At 40.0% G+C, this 18,273-nt stretch overlaps 2 long non-coding RNA genes across 2 annotated transcripts; both read left to right on the top strand.

Annotated features, from left to right (window-relative positions):
* Window positions 1–3,102: 3,102 nt before the first annotated feature.
* Window positions 3,103–4,099, top strand: LOC117593752. The gene is made up of 3 exons (XR_004575173.1): window positions 3,103–3,200; window positions 3,314–3,421; window positions 3,865–4,099. It is a non-coding gene; the product is annotated as an uncharacterized LOC117593752 (long non-coding RNA).
* Window positions 4,100–5,907: 1,808 nt separating this feature from the next.
* LOC114830067 lies at window positions 5,908–7,591 on the top strand. The gene is made up of 4 exons (XR_003777811.1): window positions 5,908–6,073; window positions 6,733–6,809; window positions 7,103–7,213; window positions 7,381–7,591. It is a non-coding gene; the product is annotated as an uncharacterized LOC114830067 (long non-coding RNA).
* Window positions 7,592–18,273: the final 10,682 nt, after the last annotated feature.

Consider the following 18,273-nt stretch of genomic DNA (forward strand, 5'->3'; position numbering starts at 1 on the left):
CTAGTGACAAATCTAGCGACTTTTTGTGGTTTTATTGGAGACTTGTTCTTACTCTTCTCAACGAGCAGCGGGTGCCGCCGTGGGCCCCTCCCCCATCTGAAAGCACTCACAGGAGGCCCAGTCCTCGCACACAGCAGTTCCTCCAAGCTGCAGTCAGAGATGTTAACTCCTCCGCGTCCAGACTAAAAATTAATCGCTCATGCGCTCCGCCAGAGTGTCTCTTTTGGGTAACTTTTGCCAGTCCCAAGCCCAGATTTGACAGAAGAAAGTTAATTTGTAGTTCTAAACATATTTAGGGTGTTTTTACTCACTTTTTCTCTCTCCTATGACGTTAATCCTCTCCTACAGGCAGCGTCCAACACGTGCAGTTGGTGCAGTTCTCTTAATCCATGACCATGATGATACCTCCCCTTGTGTGTCGCTCTAAATGTTTATTTTTCTTCTAGCCTTTTGATTTTGACTTAAATAGCGCCCACTTTTTTGATTTGTTCTTAGTTTTTTTGCTCAGGTGATTATTTCTTGTACATGGACAACATTTGTAAATACGCACGTATATTGTTTTCCCCAACGAGAGTTTTGTATGTTAAAAAAGAAATGAATGATGCTGATAGGAAATTATGCAAATTAGGCCATGACTTCATTTAGCGACTTCTAGCGACTTTTAGGACAGCCAATAACGACTTTCCTTACTGAGGAGTTGCCAACACTGGGAACACAGTGAAGACAGTCATCATCAAGTGGAGAAAATATGGCACAACAGAGACATTACCAAGAACTGGACGTCCCTCCAAAATTGATGAAAAGACGAGAAGAAAACTGGTCAGGGAGGCTTCCAAGAAGCCAACAGCAACATTAAAGGAACTGCAGGAATTTTCAAGTCTCCCAGAAGCATGTGGGAAAATGTGTTATAGTCAGATTAAACCCAGGTTGAAATGTTTGGCCATAATTCCAAAAGGCATGTTTGGCGCAAAAACAACACTGCACATCACCCAAAGTACACCATACCCACAGTGAAGCATGGTGGTGGCAGCATCATGCTTTGGGGCTGTTTTCCTTCAGCTGGAACCGGGGCCTTATTCAGGGTGGAGGGAATTATGAACAGTTCCAAATACCAGGCTATTTTGGCACAAAACCTTCAGGCGTCCGTTAGAAAGCTGAAGATGAAGTTCACCTTTCAGCACGACAACGACCCAAAACACATCCATCCAAATCACCAGAAGACAATTAACGTTTTGGAATGTCCCAGCCAGAGACCAGATCTGAATCCAACTGTGGGGTGATCTGAAGAGGTCTGTGCACAGGAGATGTCCTCGCAATCTGACAGAATTGGAGCGCTTTTGCATAGAAGAGTGGGCAAATATTGCCACGTCAAGATGTTCCATGGTAATAGACTCCTACCCAAAAAGACTGAGTGCTGTGATAAAATCAAAAGGAGCTTCAACAAAGAATTACTTTAAGGGTGTGCACACATGCAACCAGGTTATTGGGAGCTTTTTATTTTTACCCCTCAAAGATGTCTTTTTTTTTTCAATTGATTATTTTCATGTTATAGGTCACATTAAAGGTGGAAAAAGTTCTGACATGATTTATCTTTGTTTCATTCTTTTACATCACTAGAACCTGGCATTTTAACAGGAGAATGGAGAAATAAGGTCAAATGGACATATCTATAACCCCTCCCCACATACACACACACCCCTAACCTACACAAACATATGACCCCTCCCCACATATACACAGAACCTCAAATGGACATATCTATAACCCCTCCCCACATACACACACAGCCCTCAGCTGGAAAATTATTCCACCTTACAATTGTCTTTTAATATGCTTTAGTCATTAATTAATGCACAGTCTACCGTTTTTATGCTTAGTCCACTATTCTTATTTGTTATTTCTTTTGTCCAAAATTGCTGCACCAAATTTGATGTGAAACTCTGCAATAAAACTTTCCGATTCTGATTTTGAAAAAGCAGTGTGTTATGTTGATTCACAGGAGCAAGTCAATTACAAGCCAGAATCAGAAGATACACGAACTTCAGGTGGGGTAGCTGAAAAGGGATTTATATACTCCAGACCAAAATGTTGAATCTGTGTTACAAAATGGGGAATATAGGTGGGGGTCTGGCTACAAATGCCACAGTATGGACATTTTCCTTTGTATGTTCTTCAAGACCTTTCAGGGAGGTTTGTTAAGGGTGAACTCCAGACTCACACATTCTCCTTGGCAAACACATTGAACCAAAAACACCAGCAATCACACATTTTCATGACTCACTTAGCCCCACCTAAAGACATACTTATAGTCGCGCTTCTCAAGTATCTCTTGACATGGAGCAAATATTAACAAATTATATATATTACAGTATATTTAAACTACATCCTTGCACATTACAAACATGTATATCACACCTTTAGAACACGTGTATCGGTGCCTTATTAGCATAGTATCAGGTGAGTAATGGTTTTGCAATTTCTTTATCACTCTATAACTTGGTCTTGTCAATTATGTCCTCCATGTTTCTACATAGAGCTACATAGACCAATAGTTCTGTGAGAGAATACACGCCCTGAAAAGTAGTAGCAATTTGCCATCAATTATCTTACAAAAATCTAATGAAATACAACTTTCACATTGAAAAATAATTATATCATAGCTACAAAAGCATATCTTTCTTGTTTTGGCAGAAATAAACGTAGGATTGTAGCTGCCTCTAGATGGAGGACATTTATACAGTTTTCTTAAAGACCTGCTTCAACTGTGTGATATATAATGAAACTTGCAATAGTTCCATGTGCAACCTGCTTAGTACTTCTCAGCATTTCTATGCGATTAAGTTCTGGCCTTTGACTAGGGCATAGAGTGAGCTAGAGGGTCATTCCCTCTATTTATTTGATTTTAGATTCTATTCAAAATCGTCTGATATAATAGAACTCACTGTTAATTATTACGACGGCCTATTGCAATTTTTCTTGAAATTGTTTTTTAATTAAGATCAAATATCCATCTATAAACATGTTGAAAACAACACCTTTCAGGTAGTGTAAATTGGGCCTGTTGACCGACAGAATAACCCAGGAATCTGTGTTAACCACTAACCTCATATTGTTGAAATGACAGATAAAACATCCAGAATAAAAGCTGAAGATGAAAGTTGCATGTTTTTCCCTCCTACTGCTGCTGGCATGTAGCTTTGGTGAGTCTCCACAACAGATTTTTTATTTTTATTTTTTTTATAAGACAGGAACCATGTTAAACAAAGACCTGCTTCAACATAACATATACAATGTGGTTCTTCTGTTCCACCAGGAGAGGGCCTGAAATGTCATTGTATTGGCAAAGCTTGCACAAACACAATGCAGACCTGCAATGCTAAACAAGACGCCTGCATCAGTGCCCAGGTCACAGCCCCAGTGTGTAAGTATCTATATTCACCTTCACTTGCCACTAACCAATAGGTACAACACCAAATATCTGCTAACGTTATTTGGAGAATCTCCAAAAGTGTTTCTGTATAAAACAGATAATCAACTGACTATCAGTAACATTTTAACCAAGCATCTAATAATCCTAACCTTTATCCTAACCTTAACCCTTATCTTAACCCTTATTCTAAACCTAACCCCTAAACTCAGCAGGCATTTTCTCATCAAAAGATAGTAATACAATCAACAAAACTTCATCAAGCCATGTATCTATAGAACATACATAAAGATGGAAATTGTGATTTTCAAAATATAGTTTAACCAAATATTTAATAGTTTTCATTGAGATCTTAGGAAATCCAATTAGTCAAATCTAGAAAACATGCTGTTTTTTGCCTGCTAGTGCTGTAGCCTATGTCTCTGTCCTCTCCACAGCCATACACTTCAAGAGATGCATTAAGATGTCAAACTGCCTTTTACTGAAAGGACGCCCAGGCATGAAGGCCAGCTGCTGCCACACCGACCTGTGTAACTAACACAACCTCCGTCTACGATACGGTCAAATCCTGTACTTTCTTCACTGTACTAAGGTTGAACATCCCTAATCAATGTACATTGTTGGAACTGTGAAAAATAAATACTGTGAAGTATAAATACAAGTGCTTTGGAATCATTGTCATAGCAGTTATTTCATTGTGACATACTGTATATTTGAACTCAAGGGTGACTACATGTTCTGGATTGTGCTAAGTAGTCCTCAAATTTTGCACCCAAACAGACAATATTTTCAACATGTTATCAGAAAATTAAAATACATTTGGCAATTACATTATTTGCTAGGCAATTACATCATTATTAAACATATATCATGCTAACTTAGTGACATGAGAATTGACTTGAAGGTGTGCCAAATATTGCAGCCAGGAAGTGTAAATCCAAATGTAAATGCCTGTCCATTAGTTCAATGTCATTCTATGGCACTGAAGACTAAACTACCACTGCACATTAACTTCACCATTTACTTAGTTTCGAACATAAATGTTTGGGGAATTGCAGTTGTGCTGATATACAGCTCTGGAAAAAAATAAGAGACCAATGCACATTTTTCTTTCCTTTCCCACAAAGTTGAAAAGAATAGTTTTGAATGAGGAACAGAAGCATTCAATTTGCAGTGGCCTCTTAATTTTAACCATTCTTTTCCTCACTCAAAACCTTCCTTTTTGACGTTTTGGAAAGAAAAGAAAAAGGTGCAATGGTCTCTTCATTTTTTCCGGAGCTGTATGTTAACAAAGGCCACCATGACTTGACAATATTTACACGGTTATCAAAAAGCACAGCTCTTATTTCGAGCTATTCTAAAATTCCTATTGGGATAAATAAATGGTCAAATTAGAAAATAAAATGTTGCTGCTCGGTGTTATGTTGATTGTGACTTTTTCTGTTTTTACCAACTTAGAATATTTCCACAACACAATGTATAAGGCTAATGCTGTATAAAAATATATTTATATCTTTTCTCACTTGGATTTTATGTTAAGTAATTTTAAACAAAAAAATAACCTGTCCTGCCCAGAATTTTGGTGGGCTCAATAAAGAAAAACTTTCACAAGAATGAGCAGCAAATGCAGGTGCTTAAAGCTGGTGGAAACCCATCCCAGCAGACATATTTACCATCAAAGGTGATTCCACTAGGTATCAGTGACCTATCCAAGGACACTTTTAGTTTTGTAGCTGATTTATAACTGAAATTTACTGTGTCTGGCTTTGATATATGGTTTTATTTTAATAATAATTAAAAAACTATAAAAAATCCACTGAAAAGTGTTTGAGTATGATGTGTAGATAAGCAGAGAAAAGACTATAATAATTTAAAATGAAACAGCATGAAAATGTCTACATGGATGTAAACTTTCTGGAGGCACAGTATGTCAAAATGTCATAAGAAGAAATAAGTTGAGTATGATTCTTCTTCCGCTACCAAGTATTCAGACCAATCTATTTACTTAACCACAGGTAGAATCCAATCAAGAAGTAGACTGTCAAAGCACACAGGATGCATCTAAGATCAGCTTGTCATGGGAAAGGGTCTTAATACTTATTTACATAAGATAAATCAGTATTCATTATCAATAATGTTGCACACATTTATAAATTACAAAAATGTGTTTTGCTTGTCAGTATGGGATATTGTGTGCAGATTGATGGCAAGTATTTCTATCGCTTATAAATTAATTTTATAACACAACAAAATGTGGACAGAGTAAAGTGGAGTGAATACTTTCAAAAGGCTCTGTATGTTCTTCAGTCAGTTATTTTGCTCTGGCTTGCCTGTTACAAATTCTCCTAAACTCTGTTGCAATGTAGAATGTCCCAGTGTTGAACAACAGAGTCTCTGTGACAAACGTTTGTGTCTTATGTAAACTCTTGCATAATCCTCAAATTGGTCAAATCAGATTACACTTCCTGGTAATGAGGAGATCTCACAAGTGTACACTTGGAGAATGTGCTAAAGTTGATGGACATAGGTAAATATATTGCATTTGTGACTCAGAGATAGTTGAGGTTATTTGCATATTATGCAGTATATAAGGAGGAAGGGAAGGAAAGATCAGAAAGAGAGTTCAACACAGAAAGAAGAAATCAAGTGAGTAATAATGGTTTTGCTGTATATTTTTTAGTCTGTATAACTTTCTCATGATATTAGGCTACTTGGTTAGTAAAATGGCTGGTTGTAGTATTTCTACACAAAACAATGTCTTATTAGAGTTTGACCTAACGCACAGGTTAGCTACCTACAAAGACTTATTATCGTGTCGACGTAACTGTCACCCCTGAAAATGTTTTTTGCCATGTTCGATCTCTATATTTAAACATTACTGACAGATAAGGTCATCAAATGTAACACAGACATTTTATTTATTTACTTTAGTTTGACTGTTTGGTGCCTAAGGCTTTTGCACGGTACAATAAGACATTACACATTTCTCTGTAATTATATTCTAAAATAATTTGCACACAAAATGCTGTGTATATTCATAAAAACTCTTAGCAATTTGCTGGGATGATGAAAAGGGAAGGATGATGAAACTCTCTTACCCCACAAAAACATCTACTGTTTATTTTAGTAATGCAAATGGCTGTAAAAAGTAATTATTCTGTGTAATTTGTTAAATTAAATCAGTAAACAGTCAAATATCCATTCGTCCAAATGTGTCCAAAAAACGAACTTGTCATGTGATGTACACTGTACATGGTGACCTACACATAATAACCCAGGCATCTGTATTCATTACTTATTGTCAGATAAAGTGTCCAGGAAAACAAAGGAAAGATGAAAGCTGTTTGTTTTTCTCTCCTCTTACTGTTGGCATGTAGCTTTGGTGAGTCTCTTCAACAATGTCTTCTTTTTCTCAAATTTGAGTTGTTTGTTGCTTCAATTACAGAAGCACTCCAGTTACATGCTCACCCCAATTGAAAGTACCAAGCACCATCAAATAACACACTGTTATTTGATGGTCAATCAAAATTGAGGTAACAGGTCATTTGGGGAAGGGGATGCGCTGGTGTCTGTTTTAACTGGCTAGAATTAGATGTCACTCTTATTTTTTCTTCTAAACCAATGATTGGTTTGGAAGGTCGTTACAGAGAAAATTTTGTTCTTATGTTTCTCCAGGAGAGGCGCTGAAATGCAACAACTGTATTGTCAAAGGCTGCAGAAACACAGTGGAGACCTGCCGTCCTGATTTTGATGCCTGCATCAGTGCCATTTTCTTGCCCCCAGCCCGTACGTATCTCTTGTCCTTTTCACTTGGCACTAACCAGTCAGCAAAACACCTATTCATTATTAATTTCGATTAACCCCTTCTATGTAAAAACAAATTAATCAAATCAGCAAAACATTCTGTTTTTTGTCTGCTAGTGTTCAACCCCATGTCTCGGTCCTCTCCACAGCTCCATTATTCTTCAGGAGATGCATCAACAAGTCCGACTGTCTTCTGCTGGCAGGAACACCAGTCATTAATGCCCAATGCTGTTACACTGACCGGTGCAACTAAAACAGTAAAATCCTATACGTCCTATGCTGTGCTGAGCCGAACATTCCAAATCAATGCACATTATTGTGACTGTGGAAAAAAATTAAATAATACATAGCCTAAACGTGTAAGTGTTTTTGCATTTTTCTTCAAAACTATCTTTTGCGACATACTGCATCATTAAACTTTAAGTAGGGTCACCACATGGTCCAGATTGTTGGGACAGTCCCGCATTCTGGCACTTTTCATCAACAAAATTAAAATACAACACCATTAGTAAACACTTTGGGTTTAGATGATAAGTGGAATAGACACGTGCATTCAACAGTTAACATGCGTCAGCTTACGGCTACAATGTAGAATCTAATGACACCAAATCACCGAATCTCATTACAGCACTGTTATTATTTTGTAATACACGTCTCCTTTCATTCATCAAATTACGGGTGCACTTGGATTTATGAGTGGACAAAATTAGTTTTTAATAGTGTGGTGTTTTTAATAAGGTGATGCCAGATTCAAAAAACTAATTTTTGGACATAGAAAGAAAGAAGAGCTCCAAGGGGCCCGCCCACTTCCCAGAGCTCTTGGGCTTTATCTTTCCAGAACAAACAACAAACAATTCTACAAAGCCCTCTGGCCCTCTGACCATGCCCTTCGACCTGTCAACTACTTCCTTAGTTGCCTAAAGACACAGCAAGATCTCTCTCACAGATTGTGAGCCATAAACAAAGGCCTGTTCATTAATTTTTTTGTCATTTATTTTAAGCTTCCTTTCAAATACTGTCAAGAAAATAAACATTATATTAATGAACTACAGCTTATAAATTATGAAAACGTTTATTGTTATTTCATCATATATGTTCAGTCCTTACATCCATAGTTGTCTCATTTTCACTTCTCTAGCCCTGTCCTGGGTTAGTCTGTGTCCATACTGTCAATGCTGTATGTGAAGGAAAGGACAGGACAAACCTTTTTAATGTGCAACAGTACACCAATGATTTGCTGAAACTGAATATTAGAAAATTGGAGTCCTTCCTCATATTAGGTGTATTCACACTGTACCACTGTAACCTGAACCATGCAGTGTAAAAATAATTGATCTGCAATTTTCTTGGATTAAAGTTTAGATCAGGTTGTTCAGGTTTAGCACATGTTGTTCCCGAAGCACCTGAACTATGTTCCTTGTCTCAATGTATTTTTAATAAAGCTTCCGGATTACACAAGACATTTTGCAAGACACAGAACTTTGGCACAAAACAAAGAACATTGTTCCACATTAGAACCTTCCACATGGGGACAGGATGTTAATAATATTCATAATCTTTCAATAAAATAACCCAAACATTCGTGTACATGTATATTGTAACAGATATCATAGTTTTTTGAGAGAAAGAGGAAATGTGAATATGTGAATTATTGTTAATGGACATTATATGTGGCATGATACATTTTTCATTAGGACATTTAAAGTTTGACATTTTACAAATGTTATAATCTCTGGAAGCCTTTTTAGAACTACTGCACTACAGGTTCCTACACAATGATCAATTTAAAGTGTAATTGACTCGGAAAAACATCTAATCCACAGAGGTCAGCTGGGTGGCTTGGGTGCCTGTGATGTTAAATGAGTTTACATGTTTTTCCACATGGCATCCTGGTTTAATTAAAGACCAGTGTGGGGAAAAGCTGAATTGTTTAATGAGGATGCCTAGGTCACACAAGCCACACTTAAATAGTAGCTTTTTCAGCATATTATTCTGTATAGAAAATAAATTAATACGTGAATTCATTAAGTTGTCGATCCATCGCTTATATCCTAATTTATTTATGTTATCATACATTTTGAGGACTTTGTTAAATGTAACGCTTGCTTCCACTTCCCCATAGCATTTCGGGGACTAAACTCTGGGCTTTGACTAAGCCCATCAATAGCAATACATTTCTTATTCTCTTATAGCATAAACACTCTCTGGTACACTATGGATAATATAGTTTTTTTGAGGACCTCAGAAAGTCTTTCCATAGCCCGAAATCTCTTATTTCTGAGATCATTTGTGGTGCTCAAGTGTTTTAGATCTCTGACCTTTTGTAAGACACATTAGTTTAACTTCAGCTTATTGACAGATGGCAACACATTTTACACAAATATTTTCTGTTGTATTATCGAATTTCTGGTTGACACAATGATGATATGCTCGCCAAGAGGGAGCGTGCAATTGGCATGCTGATTGCAGGAATGTCCACCAGAGCTGTTGCCCGTGAATTGAATGTTAATTTCTCTACCATAAGCCTACCAAAGGCTTTTCAGAGAATTTGGCAGTACATCCAACCGGCCTCACAACCGCAGCCCATGTGTAACCACACCGGCCCAGGACCTCCACATCCAGCATCTTCACCTCCAAGATCGTCTGAGACCAGCCACCCGGACAGCTGCTGCAACAATCGGTTTGCATAACCAAAGAATTTCTGCACAAACTGTCAGAAACCGTCTCAGGAATGCTCATCTTCATGCTCGTTGTCCTCGTTCGGGGTCTCGACCTGCTGCAGTTTGTCGTTGTAACCAACTTGAGTGGGCAAATGCTCACATTCTATGGCGTCTGGCACTTTGTAGATGTGTTCTCTTCTCGGATGAATCCCGGTTTTCACTGTACAGGGCAGATAACAGACGTATGGCGTTGTGTGGATGAGCGGTTTGCTGATGTCAACGTTGTGGATCGAGTGGCTCATGGTGGCGGTGAGGTAATGGTATGGGCAGGCGTGTGTTATGGACAATGAACACAGGTGCATTTTATTGTTGGCACTTTGAATGCACAGAGATACCGTGACAAGATCCTGAGGCCCATTGTTGTGCCATTCATCCACGACCATCACCTCATGTTGCAGCATGATAATGCACGGCCCCATGTTGCAAGGATCTGTACACAATTCCTGGAAGCTAAAAACATCCCAGTTCTTGCATGGCCAGCATACTCACCAGACATGTCACCCATTGAGCATGTTTGGGATGCACTGGATCGGCGTATATGACAGTGTGTTCCAGGTCCTGCCAATATCCAGCAATTACGCACAGCCATTGAAGAGGAGTGGACAAACATTCCACAGCCCACAATCAACAACCTGATCAACTCTATGCGAAGGAGATGTGTTGCACTGCGTGAGGATAATAGTAGTCACACCAGATACTGACTGGTTTTCGGACCCCCCTGGACCTCCCCAATACAGTGAAACTGCACATTTTAGAGTGGCCTTTTATTGTGGCCAGCCTAAGGCACACCTGTGCAATAATCATGCTGTCTAATCATCATCTTGATATGCCATACCTGTAAGGTGGATGGATTATCTCGGCAAAGGAGAAGTGCTCACTAACACAGATTTAGACAGATTTGTGAACAATATTTGAGAGAAATAGGCCTTTTGTGTACAAAGAGAAAGTCTTAGATCTTTGAGTTCAGCTCATGATAAATGGGGGCAAAAACAAAAGTGTTGCATTTATAATTTTGTTCAGTGTAGTTGGGGTTCTTCTGTTCAAAGGCAGTTTTTCTCTATCTGACATCTGACATCGATAGTCTTTGTAGAGGACAATGTTCCTGTAGTCTTCACTCAGGTGTTGTCTGTCATTTAAATATATTTTGAGTGCAGATGCTCCTTCCTTCCTGACCACTCGTAGGCCAAGCTTGTGGAGTCTAGTTCTCACAGTTTATCTGTACCAGTTTTACATTGATTATAGTAAGAGACACTTCTGAATCTATTGATGTTAACCAGGAGGCCTTGGAGACTTCTTTGAGCATCTTTTGGTAAGCATTAAGGTTGAATTACGCAGGTATTCTGAGATAAAAGATCTATTTGCCACAATATGCTCAGCTTTTCACAAGACCATAACTTATGTAAAAACAGTATTTTACCATGTCTTAGTTTTTTTACACCTTGAGCAGAATGAATACTTTGGCACTGTACTCGCCTTGAATGGTCTGTAGTATGTTCTGGCTACAAGCAGGAAGGTTGTTTCCCAACAATCCAAGCAATTGTGTGTGGACCCCTGGGGAGTGGCACCCCCTGCTGCCTAAAAGCAGTCATTACAAGCAGAATGGCAAGTTGAAACTAACTGCACACCAATCTTGAGTAGTTATTGGAAAAAATAACTGCTGTTTTCATTTTTAAAATATTAAATATACCCCCATTGTTCACGGCCTGTTGGTGCTCATGGTCAAAGCCTACTATACTTCCTGATCTGTTCTCCCAACCAGGGACCGAACTTCACCAACCCTACTTTTAGATTCAAATACCAACCAGCAGTGGGAATCAGTGGGTGCTATGCTGCTGGTGGTCCTCATATTAACCTTCAGGCTGACCTACATAATGTCAATAAGAATAATCCCAATAGAGATTATTATTAATAATGCATTATCTTATATTGTTGGAATGACAGATCAACATAGTCCAGAAGATAAACAGAGAAAATACAAAAACTTTATGTTGAACTCTCCTACTCCTAATGCTAAAGTCACATTGGTGAGACTCCCTGACAATGTCTTATTCTATCAATTCATTTGACAAGGGATCACAGTAAATAAACCAGTCTTACAGATTTTATGTACAGTACATTTGCTACTCATATCCAGTCAATATATTACTTGACTCGACATAAAACAGACATAATACTGAATACAATGGAGACCTGCCGTTCTGCAGGAACACAACGGAGACCTGCCGTTCTGCAGGTCTGCCGTTCTGACGGAACACAACGGAGACCTGCCGTTCTGACGGAACACAACGGGGACCTGCCTTTCTGACGGAACACAACAGAGACCTGTCGTTCTGACGGAACACAACAGAGACCTGTCGTTCTGACGGAACACAACAGAGACCTGTCGTTCTGACGGAACACAACAGAAACCTGCCGTTCTGACGGAACACAACGGAGACCTGCCATTCTGACGGAACACAACGGGGACCTGCCTTTCTGATGGAACACAACGGAGACCTGCCGTTCTGACGGAACACAACAGAGACCTGCCATTCTGACGGAACACAACGGAGACCTGCCTTTCTGATGGAACACAACGGAGACCTGTCGTTCTGACGGAACACAACGGAGACCTGTCGTTCTGACGGAACACAACGGAGACCTGTCGTTCTGATGGAACACAACGGGGACCTGCCTTTCTGATGGAACACAACGGAGACCTGTCGTTCTGACGGAACACAACAGAGACCTGCCGTTCTGAAGGAACACAACGGAGACCTGCCGTTCTGACGGAACACAACGGAGACCTGCCATTCTGACGGAACACAACGGGGACCTGCCTTTCTGATGGAACACAACGGAGACCTGCCGTTCTGACGGAACACAACAGAGACCTGCCATTCTGACGGAACACAACGGGGACCTGCCTTTCTGATGGAACACAACGGAGACTTGACGTTCTGACGGAACACAACAGAGACCTGTCGTTCTGACGGAACACAACGGAGACCTGTCGTTCTGATGGAACACAACGGGGACCTGCCTTTCTGATGGAACACAACGGAGACCTGTCGTTCTGACGGAACACAACAGAGACCTGCCGTTCTGAAGGAACACAACGGAGACCTGCCGTTCTGACGGAACACAACGGAGACCTGCCGTTCTGACGGAACATCTATTATTTCAATGCATTGACACTAACCAATCAGTACAACCAAACATATCTAAGAATTTTGATTGACATCTGAGGCTAACACATTCATACCATCAAGAAATCGAGTTGTGTTCTAATGTTTTACCCTGGGTCTCGGTTCTCCCTCGCCACAGCTGTCTCATATAGATGCATGAAGTGGTCAGAACACACATTCCTGGGAAGCATCAACCAATGCAATGGAGACACAACCTTTGTTTACCATATAAATACAGTACATGCATACAGTCTAACCTGTACTAAGCTGTACTTAGCTGGACTAAGCTGAACATCCCTAATCAATGCATATGACTGTGAAACATTTAGTGGCCAAGTGTGGTCTAGAGGTTTAAGCTGATGTCTCCAGGACAGATATTGTTTATTGCTGAGGAATGGGTTCGTCACCAACCAACTATTAATTAAGCACACACTCTTGGCAATCTTTCCCACTTTCTCAAGCCTATCAATGAAGTATGAAAAAAAACATAGAGCTTTGCTTTTGCATTTTACTGCAATCATTTCTGTAAAATGTATTGTCTTGTTTAATTTCTTGTAAAATCATGGATTCCAGACAGTTGACCTCATCGGGAACAGTGCTAAATAAAGTAAAGATTGGCTAATATCTCAGAAATATCACATAATGGATAATATAATGTGATTTTTTTTTGGATAGTATGCTGTATGTATGAAGAAGAGATGGGAGAAGAAAAAATGTAATCCAAATTGGAATGACTGGATCTAGAAGAAAATAGCTTTCTTAACCAGTTGAGGGATTCTGTTAAGGTCGGTTAGGTTTAACAGTAACTCTAGGACGGATTTGAAGAGCCCTGGTCTCGACTCTTGAGGTAATATATTGTTACCCAGATACACTCCTGACGGGGACATCTGGGGACATGGGACTGCTATTTTATGTTCCAGTTGCTAAATCACATGCATTCCAAAAACAGAACAAATTGATATATGCATGTTTACGCAGTTTGTTCCTATTTTTTACATTACAGATTCACTTGAATAAGGTGAAATGCAAGATAATAGGACAACATCAATTGAACATGATTTTAGGGCTTATGTGTGAAGGAGGAAAAAAGATGAGTGCACGGTATGTCCACTAGAGGTCAGCAGAGCTCATACTTACAGTTCAGTTCAGTAAAAGGAGAGCTTTTAGTTTTGCAGGTTACAGCATATAGACCATGGGCATTCAACTCTGGACCTTGAAGTCAGTTCCCCATTTTTTCCTTGACCCTCTCTAATCAGGGACTTATTTGGACTTGGGACACCAGGTGTGTTCACTTAATTATGAGGCAGAACAGAAAGCTAGTAGTTTTCAGGTATCTTTCCCCAATATCCCTATCAAACAATGCATACCAATGACTGAAATTGCACTAAAAGAGTATAATAATTATAAATAATATGTTTTCTAGTAAACAGGGCATAGTTGGTACACAGCTCCAGTATCATGAGGCTCTGTTTTGTAGTCACATATTGACTAAAACACCAGTGAGTGCCAAGCCCTGTCTATGTCAACAGGTAATTATTTATTTCATTACAATCCAATAACCAATTGCTACAACTCCTAGAGAGCTGTAGCCTCACACTCCACACGTAAATCTTGTTTTCTAAAGGCTAACACATTAAAGAGATTATTCGTACTTGTAAACAAGGGTTGCCAGCGGAGATCCCCCTCACGCACAGACACACAAACATTTATGGCCGTCTGACAACCCGCAATGTGTCCATTCTTCCATCCCACACTTACACAACAAGGTTTCCCTCCCCTCCCGTGGTTTTACAGCACATACTGTAGCAGATCCCCGGGGGCAGAGGTTTCCCCCAGTCGAAAAAAAAAGAAAACGGCAGGGTCATGGAAACACTGTTGAGCAGCCTGCAGGGGGCTACAGGACCCCACACCAACCAGCCACTTCCTCTGCCAGATGCGTGCAAGGATCCCCCTCCGAACATAGGCGCACACACAAACATACAGTGGATGCAATCGTGATGGCCGTTTTAAAAGGAGTGAGGGGTACCCCTCCTGGAAGCTGCCAGTGTGGTCTGACCACAGAGTAAACACAATGTGCGCGGTTGAGCAGCCGGCATTACCTGAGATAGATCCTTAGAGCTGTGAGGAGCACTCTGCTCCAGTGTCATCAGTATCTACATATGCCCCTTTTTTTTGCTCACCAATAAGGGTGCGGATGGAATGAAGCTGAATGTAGAATTTGGAGCTGTTGGCTAGACAGAGCAGTGGAGTAAAGCCCAATGCCACCTGACAAATCTCATACTGTCCCTTTAAGATCTAGTCACACAAAGTAATTGAGCTTGGCATTCCCCAGGACTTGAGAGAAGCCCTGTGACATGTCAACAACAGACGGGACATACTGTACCCTATATGGCCAAAAGTATGTGGACACCCGACCATCACACTATATGAGGTTGTTGGAATGTTGGAATAGGAAAAGGCCTTCTCCAAACTGTTACCACAAAGTCAGAAGCACCCAATTGTCTCGAATGTCTGTGTATCCTGTAGCATTCTGATGACCCTTTACTGGAACTAAGGGGCTCAGCCCAAACCCTGAAAGCCCAAACCCTGAATCTCAGCATTTCTTAGTGCCCTGTGAAATACTGACAGATGGCCTAGCATCCTACCCGCATCTTGTCCAATCATCTAAAGCAAAGCATTTTTCAGATATGATAGTTAAAAATGCACACAGCCCCAAAACCTTGTTTAGTGCAATAGACACTGCACTAAACCATGTTGCTGTACTCCCTGATGTTACTTTTGAAATGACGGTTGGCACAATTACACTCGTATCTCACCTACTGATCATGACCCTTCTGGTTTAGTCCTTTGCCCTGCTTCTCTCAACATTGATGAATATAGTCTCACACATGAACCCTTTCCCCCTGCAGACATAGTTCCCTCATGTCTTTTGAAAGAGGTGTTAGATACTGTTGGTCCAAGCCTTTTGTTTGTAATAAATAGATCTCTAATAAATGGCACTGTTCCAGTTTTATTCATGCTGTGGTTCAGTATATTATAAAAAAATAAAATCTAGACCCTAAAGATTGTAACAACTTATTCCCATTTCTAAATGTTTATTTATGTCCAAAATACCGGAAAGGGTTGTTCTTTCTCAGCTCTTTTAAATTTTAAGTGAAAATAACGTGTTGGACAACTTTCAGTCAGGTTTCAGAGTTCACCATAGCACAGAAACAGAACTTAAATGGTACTGAATGATTTGTTGCTGTTCAGTGATTCTGTGCTATTTTGCTCTTGCTTGACCTTAGTGCTTCTTTCGATGCTGTTGATCACGTCATCCTCCTGGATGGCCTCCAGATAGAGGTTGGTATCCAGGATGTTGCCCTACAGTGGTTCAATTCTTATTTGAAAGAACCTTTCCTGTTAATACCGGAAATATTTCCTCCGCTTCGGCAACGATCACAACCGGAGTATCTCAAGGTTCGATCCTTGGGCCAATTTTATTCTCTTTGTATATGCTCCCTTTGGGCTCCATTCGCCATAGACATTGTATACCACTGTTATGCTGATGATATACAGCTGTACTTACCACTAAAACCAGGTGATACCAACTCCTTCAAGTCCCTCTATTATGTGCTGGATGGCTAAACATTTTCGCAAACTTAATGAGAGTAAGACGGAAGTTATACTATTTGGCACCACCAAATCAATTGAGGCACCATCTAAAAATTTGTGGCCCTTGTCCACAAATCTGCACACCCTTGCAATAAATCAGGTTATCTTTGATTCAGCATTAAAACTTGACAAACAAATTAATTCTGTTCTCAAAGGTAGCTTTTTTCATCTGAGGACTATGACAAAACTAAAATCATTCCTCTCTCTTAGGGACTTGGAGATTTTTATAGATGCACTTATATCGTCTCAAATTGATTACTACAATTCTTTGTACTCTGGAATTTGTCCCTCATCATTATCATGTTTGCAGCTGGTCCAGAATGCTAGATTGTTAACTGGTACCAGGAAGATGGACCATATTTCCCCGATATTGGCCTCTCTTCACTGGTTACCAGTAAAATATATAATCAATTTTAAGGTGCTGTTACTTGATTTTAAAGCATTAAGTCGATTGGCTCCATTGTATATTTCAGATCTCCTTATGTTGTATCATTCTTCCAGACCCCTTCAATCATCAAATCCGTTTCCTTTTAGCCATTACACAGTCTGAAAACAAAAGTTGATTGTGCCTTTTCGGATGTGGCCCCTAGACTGTGGAATATACTGCCCATTGTTATCAGGTCATCCCCCACCACCAACACATATAAGTCTTATCTTAAAACCTATTTTTATTCTTTGGCATTCGAGTTAGAATAGGGACATTTGTGTTTAACTGTCTTGTTTCTTGTTTCTATTTCTTGTTGTATGTTTTGATGTATTGCATAACTTTGTACAGCACTTTGTTCAGCATTCGTTGTTTTTAAATGTGCTTTAAAAATAAAGTGACATGACAGCCCCAGACCATTATCCATCCTCCACCAAACTTTACAGTAAGCTCTATGTATTCCGGTAGGCAGCGTTCTCCAGGCTTCCGCCACACCCAGATCCGTCCATCAGACTGCCAGATAGTGAAGATAGTGATTCATCACTCCAGAGGACACGTTTCCACTGCCCCCAGAGTCCAGTGGCAGCTTGCTTTACACCACTCCAGCCGATACTTCACATTGTATATGTTGATGTGAGTCTTGCGTACATTTGCTCAGCCATGGAAACCCATTCCATGAAGCTCTGGATGCACAGATCTTGTGCGGATTTCGTGTCCAAAGGCAGTTTGGAACTCTCAGGTGAGTGATGCAAAAGATAGGTGATATTTACATGCTGCGTGCTTTAGCACTCTGCAGCCCCACTCTGTGAGTTTGCGTGGTCTACCACTTTGTGGCTAGGCTGTTTGGCTCCTAGACACTTCCACTTCACAATTATAGCACTTACAGTTGACAAGGGCAGACATAGCAGGTCAGAAATGTCACCAACTGACTTGTGTTAAAGGTGGCATCCTATGACAGTGCCACGTTTAAACTCACTGAGCTCTTCAGGACGACCCGTTGCACTGACAATGTCTGTCTATGAAGATTTCATGGCCGTGATACATTGTATGCACCTGTGAGCAATGGGTGTGGCTGAA

The sequence above is a fragment of the Esox lucius genome, chromosome 22, assembly GCF_011004845.1.
Source record: "Esox lucius isolate fEsoLuc1 chromosome 22, fEsoLuc1.pri, whole genome shotgun sequence".
In the NCBI taxonomy this organism is placed as follows: Eukaryota; Metazoa; Chordata; class Actinopteri; order Esociformes; family Esocidae; genus Esox; species Esox lucius.